This window comes from Bos indicus x Bos taurus, chromosome 18 (genome assembly GCF_003369695.1).
Source record: "Bos indicus x Bos taurus breed Angus x Brahman F1 hybrid chromosome 18, Bos_hybrid_MaternalHap_v2.0, whole genome shotgun sequence".
NCBI classification, from domain to species: domain Eukaryota; kingdom Metazoa; phylum Chordata; class Mammalia; order Artiodactyla; family Bovidae; genus Bos; species Bos indicus x Bos taurus.
Window position 1 is genome coordinate 2,271,501 of NC_040093.1, and position 7,796 is coordinate 2,279,296.

General features: G+C 52.4%; 1 long non-coding RNA gene across 1 annotated transcript; it reads right to left on the bottom strand.

The window, feature by feature from the left end:
* Positions 1-2,041: 2,041 nt before the first annotated feature.
* On the bottom strand, positions 2,042-7,199 carry LOC113876609. The gene is made up of 5 exons (XR_003506537.1): positions 7,149-7,199; positions 6,067-6,147; positions 4,330-4,404; positions 2,736-2,820; positions 2,042-2,213 (listed from the first exon to the last, which is right to left on the bottom strand). It is a non-coding gene; the product is annotated as an uncharacterized LOC113876609 (long non-coding RNA).
* Between the last annotated feature and the right edge of the window lie 597 nt (positions 7,200-7,796).

Here is a 7,796-nt window from a genome sequence, read left to right on the forward strand (position 1 = left end):
CGCAGGGCTCCTCTCCAGTCCCGGGGCACAGGCTTCTCACTGCAGTGACCTCTCTTGTGCGGAGCCCGACTCTCGGGGCTCTGGGCTTCAGTAGTGGCGGCTCCCAGGCTCGGTGGTTGTGTCGCATGGCCTTAGTTGCTCTGGAGCCCTGTGACCTTCTTGGGTCAGGGATGGAACTCGTGTGCTCTCATTGGCAGGCACAGCCTTTACCTCCGAGCCCCCGGGGAAGCCCTGTTATTCACTTTTCTTAAGTAGTACTTAACTGCGTCTGTGTTTTGAAGTCTTATTCATATTTCATGGTATTAATTTCTTGTGTTGATTCTTCAATAATGGTTCTAATACCCCTGTTTCTGAAGAGACCCAGTCTTTATATTCTATATTGCTCCTTTGAATTAGTTGCCTCCATCTTGGGCCTGTAAGTTAACATCCTTTGAGATAGAAGGAGGTGACAGAGGATGAGATGGTTTGATGATGAGATGGTTTGATGCCATCACCGACTCAATGGACACGAGTTTGAGCAAAGTCCCGGGAGATAGTGAAGGACAGGGAAGCCTGGCGTGCTGCAGTCCATGGAGTTGCAAAGTGAAAGAAAGTGAAGTGGCTCTTTGTGACCCCATGGACTGTAGCCCACCAGGTTCCTCCCTCCATGGCATTTTCCAGTTAAGATTACTGCAGTGGGTTGCCATTCCCTTCTCCAGGGGATCTTCCCGACCCAGGGAACAAACCCACATCTCTTGCCTTGGCAGGCGGACTCTTTACCACTGAGCCTCCTGGGAAACCATGAGAGAAGCTGACACAATTCTGAGAATTAACCTAAGAAATGAAAACAAATGGACCCTGGAACTGAAGGTTAACTGTATCGACAACAATCAAGATGACACTGATCAGACCAGTGATGACCAGTTTCAGGATGATTGTCAGAGCTGACTGCGCTGTTTCTGCCTGTAGCCCCCTCCCTCCATCTATAAAAGCTGTTGCTCATTAATTGTCCGGGGTGGGAGGTGGAGGGAGTCAGTCCTTCCTCTTCCTTGTTGGAGAAGGAAATGGCAAACCAGTCCAGTACTCTTGCCTGGAAAATGCCATGGATGGAGGAGCCTAGTAGGCTACAGTCCACAGGGTCGCAAAGAGTTAGACATGACTGAGCGATTTCACTTTCAACAGTTGCTGGCATCCAGAATAATGCTAGCTTTCCTTTCCCCCAACCTGGCCTCTGTATTGGCTTTTAAGTGCGAGCAGCCAGACACCAGTATCTATTACAATATCATCCTTGAGTTTGCCGCCCCCAACAAATTCCCAAGCTAATTAATAGAAGAAAACGCTGATTCTTTGAAAAGAAATACTTCATTATCTCCATTCTGCTCCAAATGAGCTCTCTTAATTTCTGCTGGAGGAGAGCCAGGTGGGATGAAAGAGTGCTACCTTGAAGAATCTTTTCAAGCAGAGACACCCTAGAATCTCAGTGTTCAAATGGGCATTAATATTACATTACCTAACAGTTCATAATTCCAAAAGAATACAGTTACTTTAAATGCTCAAGTGGGTACTCGGTCGCTTCAGTGGTGTCCAACTTGTTGCAACCCAACAGACCATAGCCTGCCAGGCTCCTCTGTTCATGGGATTCTCCAGGCAAGAATACTAGAGTGGGTTGCCATTCCCTTCTCCAAGGGATCTTCCCAACCCAGGGATCGAACATGGTTCTCCTGCATTGCAGGCAGATTCTTTACCATCTGAGCCACCAGAAAAGCCCCAAAATAAATAAATAAAATAAAATATAATTTATATTTCAACTGTATTTCAATCGAAAAAGAGAGAGAGAAGACAAAGAAATACAGCCTATCCTCTGATTAGTAAGTTCTATATCTGTGGATTCAACCAATGTAGATTGGAAAAAAAAAAAAACCCACTCCAGTACTTTTGCCTGGAAAATCCGGTGGATGGAGGAGCCTGGTAGGCTGCAGTGCATGGGGTCACTAAGAGTCAGACACAACTGAAGCGACTTAGCAGCAGCAGATTGAAAAAAAAAAAAACAATTCTTCCAGTGCTTCAGATTTTCTTCCTGAGATTTTAATTTCACGATCTCAGTCTCAGTAGAGGGTGACGACACAGGGTTTCAGAAGAGCCAGAGGGGCAAAGGTTTGGAGCAGAAGTCTGGGAACATCTAGGAACCCAGGCATCTTCCTCCTTGAGGACTTTCTGGCCGAGCACGCCTGGATCTGTGCAAGAGAAAGACGTCAGTTTGAATGGTTCCATTCCCCACCGCTACCCCAGCCAGGTTCTGAGTGTTGTGGTGACCCAAGAGAGGAACCTCTCTTCGGTTCACCTCAGTTTTGACAACTCTCTCAAGGACAGAGAGCTCCTCCTCTCTGCCCTTGCTTCTTCTGCCGTCTCCTATTCGCCTACCCGCCTACTTTCCTCTTGCACTCCCATTTGGAGATGGTACATGGTGACGCTGGGGAGTGTTTTCAAGAGCCAGAGTGTAGCCGAGTTTGCAGTGGGAAGCAGTGAATCAGAAGGTGTCCCCTGTCTGGGCTTAGTAGTCCTCCACCAGATACTTGTCAAAGCATGTCCCAAAATAAGGTTGGGATCGAAGGAGGTGGAATTGAGGTTAAAAATCTAACTTGAGAACGGCAGGCAAAGCTGGGGGTTGATCGTTGGCTTTGTCTGTGGTCGGCTGGGTCAGTGGTATGTGAGCCTGCACTTGGTTAATTTAGTTCATTCATTTCACAGATATTTACCGAGCACCCACCATGCACCATCCATCGCACTAGGCAGTAAGCAAGATGGAGAAGGTCTCTCCACTCTCACGAAGCTTAGATTTTCCTGGAAGGAGACAGAGTATAAGTAGGTAAAACTATGAAGGAGGGAGAATCATATCGTGGTAAATGCTGCTAGTAAGTGGGTTCCCCTGGTGGCTCAGATGGTAAAGAATCTGCCTGCAATGTGGGACAGAGAGAAATAGATTAATGTCAGATCAAACGGGCAGGTGACCATTATATGGAAGAGGTGATGACTAAGCTGGTTTCTGAATGACACGAAGGATCTAGCCACGCAAAACTCTAGAAACAGAACTTTCTAGAGAATTCCCTGGACGCCCAGTCGTTAGGACTTGGTTCCTTCACTGCTGTGGTTCCATCCCTGCTCGGGGAACTAAGATCCCGCCCGCAAGGGGCAAAGCACAGTCAAAAATTTAAAAAAGGAACAGAGCTTTCTAGATTGAAGCAAGACTGGGTGCCAAGATCCTAGAGTGAACAGACCCAGTGTTTCAAGAAACTCAGAAACCAAAGCTGGGACAGATCATGTTTGAGTATGAGTGTGCGTGTGCCTACTCAGTCGCGTCTGACTCTGCGACCCCATGGACTGTAGCCCACCAGGCTCCTCTGTCCATGGGATTCTCCTGGCGAGAACACTGGAGTGGGTTGCCACGCCCTCCTCCGGGGGATCTTCCCCACCCAGGGATCGAACCCGAGTCTCTTACATCTCCTGCACCAGCAGGTGGATTCTTTACAACTCATACCACCTGGGAAGCCTTTGAGGATGAGTACAGAGTTCAGAGTGTAAAAGTTGGAAACAAAGATCTTATTTATTTTACTTAAAAAAAGATATTTATCTATCTGGCTGTGCTGGGTCTTAGTTGCAGCATGTGGGATCTTCACTGCTGTGTGAAATGGAAAGTCACTCAGCCCGACTCTTTGTGACCCCATGGACTATTCTCCAGGCCAGAGCACTGGAGTGGGTAGCCTTTCCCTTCTCCAGGGGATCTTCCCAACCCAGCGATCGAACCCAGGTCTCCCCCATTGCCGGTGGATTCTTTACCAACTGAGCTATCAGGGAAGCCCTCACTGCTGTGGACAGGATTTTTTTTTTTTTTGGTTGCCGCATGCAAACTCTCAGTTGCAGCACGTGGGATGCAGTTCCCTGAATAAGGATTGAACCAGGGGCCACTGCATTAGGAGCTTGGAGTCTCAGCGACTGGGCCACCAGGGAAGTCCCCAGATCTTATTTAGGAAAGAGGTCAAGCTGGAGTGAACCTCGAGGTCAGAGGGAGGGATTGAGGTTCACATCTCAGCTAGAGCTAAACTGGAGGGTGATACTGGGGGAGGGGGCCAAGGTCCGGGCGTGGGGTCATAGCTGGAAACGGGCCAGAGTGTCAGGAAACGCCAGGGACTGTTTGAAATTAGAGGGGGACAGGAAGCTGAGCACGTGAGGTTGGGGCTAGGGCCTGTGGCTATAGGTGCGGGTCCCGTGGGTGAGCCCAGGGTCCTTCCCGCCTCCCCGAGCCTCCCAGCCCCGCTCCCCCCGCCCCACCTCTCATAGTTCCCCAGTCTTTACCTCCGGTCTCTGCTTTGGCAGCAGTCTCCCCCAGACTCCCGGAGGCCAGCAGAGACTGGGAGTAGGGGAGGCCGTCTAGGAAGAGAGACACACGTCAGTAAGCCTTTGGGGTTTTCGGTTTGGGACTGTGCGCTGTGCGGGTTTTTTTTTTTTTTTTAATTCTGTCTTTATTTTTTGGGCTGTGCTGGGTCTTCGTTGCTGCGAGGGTTTTTTCTGGTTGTGCCGGATGGGGGCCGCTTTTCCTTGCGGTGCGGGGGCTCCTCTTATTGCGGAGCTTGGGCTTCGTGGCTCCGTGGCACGTGGGGTCTCCCCGGATAGAGGACAGAACGTGTGTCCTCTGCGTTGGAGGGCGGATTCTTAACCAGGGCAGCGTTGGTTTTACTTCCCTGATTTCCTTGGAGTCATACACTACTTAGCAGTTCTCATCTAGGGGCCAACGCCCCCTACTTCCTCCCCAGCCCCTCACCCCCTTCACCCGGGGATATTTGGCAATTTCCAGACACATTGTTGGTTGTCACAACTTGGAGGAACTACCACCATCTAATGAATGGAGACCCGTTGTTGCTGTTCACTCAGTCGTGTCCGACTCTTTGCGACCCCATGGACTGCAGCATGCCAGGATTCCCTCTCCATCACCAACTCCCAGAGCTTGCTCAGACTCGTGTCCATCATGTTGGCAATGCCATCCAACCCTCTCATCCTCTGTCGTCCCCTTCTCCCGCCTTCAATCCTTCCCAGCATCAGGGTCTTTTTAAATGAGTCAGGTCTTCGCATCAGGCGGCCAAAGTATTGGAGCTTCAGCTTCAGCATCAGTCCTTCCAATGAATATTCAGGACTGATCTCCTTTAGGATGGAATGGTTGGATCTCCCTGCAGCCCAAGGGACTCTCAAGAGTCTTTTCCAACACCACAGTTGAAAAGCATCCGTTATTAAACATCCCCTGACACACAGCGGTTCAGCCTCAAATGTAAACAGCGCTAAGGTTGAGCAACTCTGCCCGAGATACAGTTAAGTGCCCGCATCTGGTAGGTGGTGATGAAGAGCAGGTTCCCTTCAGGTCGCCCTGAGCCTTCTTGTGTCTACCCACATGTCCCGAGGCCACATGCCCCCAGGGTTCTCTCCCTTGAGAGGCCAAAGGGGGAGAGGGGAGTCTCAGAGATGGTACCCAGCCAGGCACGACGAGGAGGTAAACAGGATCAGGGCTGAGCAAAGAGGAAGTGGATGGGGGGCCCTGCAAAGAGATACTTAGAACCACCGACACTCACCTGGCTCCCACCATCTGCCAGACCCTCTGCTAGGAATTTTCCATGCAGTCTCACTGACCACACTACAGAATTGTGAGGAGGCTTCATAACACCGTTTTAGGCGTTTGAAACAAACAGCATCACTCTCTCGTGTTCAGTCGCTCAGTCGTGTCCAACTCTGTGCGACTCCATGGACCACAGCCCGCCAGGCTCCTCTGTCCATGGGATTCTCCAGGCAAGAACACTGGAGTGGGTTGCCATATCCTCTTCCAGGGGATCTTCCCGACCCAGGGATTGAACCCTTGTCTCTTATGTCTCCTGCGTGGGCAGGTGGGTTCCCAGGGAAGCCCCAATCAGTCTCCCAGGCTCCCTCAATGCATGAGTGTCAGAGCAAAGGAGGGAGCCCACACACAGCGGGTTTCTGAAATCAGAGCCGGCAGGTGGGGCAGAGTGGGGGGATGGGGTGGGCCCTCCTTTTCCTGCCTTTACTCACCAATGGTTCTCCACAGGTCTAGGATCCCCAGGGTCGTCTTCTCCTTCCGGCCTCTGTCCGCCCTCGGGGGAGGGGGGAGCACTGCAAGGGGCGGGGAAGCAAGACAAAGAGGTCGTTAGAGGCAGAGAGGACACACAGCCGGTGGTCCCAGAGCACCGCTCAGCGGGCGAGGGACGGAGCATGGGCTGACCAGGCGGGGGCGCAGCTCTGAGAGACAGACACCTGCCCGGTTACCCACCCCCCACCCCAGCCGGGGGAGACTCCTGAGAGCCCCTTGGCCTGCAAGGTCAAACCAGTCCACCCTAAAGGAGATCAACCCCGAATATTCACTGGAAGGACTGATACTGAAGCTGAAGTTCTGATACTTTGGCCACCTGATGCGAAGAACTGACTCATTTGAAAAGACCCTGATGCTGGGAAAGACTGAAGGCAGGAGAAGGGGACACAGAGGATGGGATGGTTGGATGGCATCACCGACGCGATGGACATGAGTTGAGTAAACTCTGGGAGTTGGTGATGGACAGGGAGGCCTGGCGTGCTGCAGTCCTTGGGGTCTAAAGAGTCAGACACGACTGAGTGACTGAACAACAAACAACCCGTAGGTGGCAGAACTGGGGCTTGAGCCCACCTGCGTCTGCAGCAAACCTCACATCGTTTCTGCCACACTTCCTGGTGCCTGACCGACTGCACTGTCCCGAGAGCACGTCTCCAGTGGTACAGCAAGCGCCCAGTGAAGATGGGGAGGAGGGTCAGGCAGAGGGGACGGGGGATCGTGGCAGGAAGTGCTCCGGTCTGTCTGACCCTCACGCAGTGTGGGGACAGCGTTGCACCCGCTGTCACGGGCCGGGGAGCCGAGGCGTGGAGGCTGCACACCCGCCCCCGGGGGCAGAGCTGGGACTTGAAGCCAGAGCTCTGGCTCCGGGATCCCGGCGCACATCACTTCCCTAGACTAACCCCCAAGACCGGTCTGGAAATCAAGCCCATGGGCTTTGGGGGCGGGGGGCCATAGGGCTGGGAGTTTCGAGTTGCGAGTTTCGAACACACGGCTCACAGGCGCCAGGCAGGGATGGAGAGTCACTCACCGGGACCCAGGAGGTAGCCAGCACTGTTGAGGGTCCAGCCTCCTCGCCCCTAGATAGAGATGAGAGAGACAAGGCTCAGAGAGATGGGAAGCGCAGTCTGCAAGGCTGGGAGGACCTGGGTCAGCACACCGCCCAGCTCAGTCACCACTCTGTGAAGTTGTTTGGCTTAATCTGTGTTTCCCCAGTGGCTCAGCAGTAAAGAACCCACCTGCAGTGCAGGAGACCTAAGAGTCGCAGGTTCAATCTCTGTGTCTCTGTGTCGGGAAGATCACAGGTTCAATCCCTGGGTCAGGAAGATCCTCTGGAGGGCACTGGAGGAGGGCATGGCAACCCACTCCAGGATTCTTGTCTGGAGAATCCCACGGACAGAGGAGCCTGGCAGGCTACAGTCCATGGGGTCGCAAAGAGTCAGACACAACTGAGTGACTAAAATTATTGTGGGCTTACTCTATGCCAGCGTGGGTTCTGAGGACTGATGTAGGGAGTCCAGTGCAAAATGAAGATACAGGGCCCCTCCAGGTGACTCTCCTGCTTGCTACAGCACTGAAAGTTTACATTGTTGGGAAGCTCTGCCTTAGAAGGCAGCTTTGGGCATCTCTGGGCCAACGCTAATCATTAGGGTGTTTTTGCTTTGGATAAGCTGAGCCC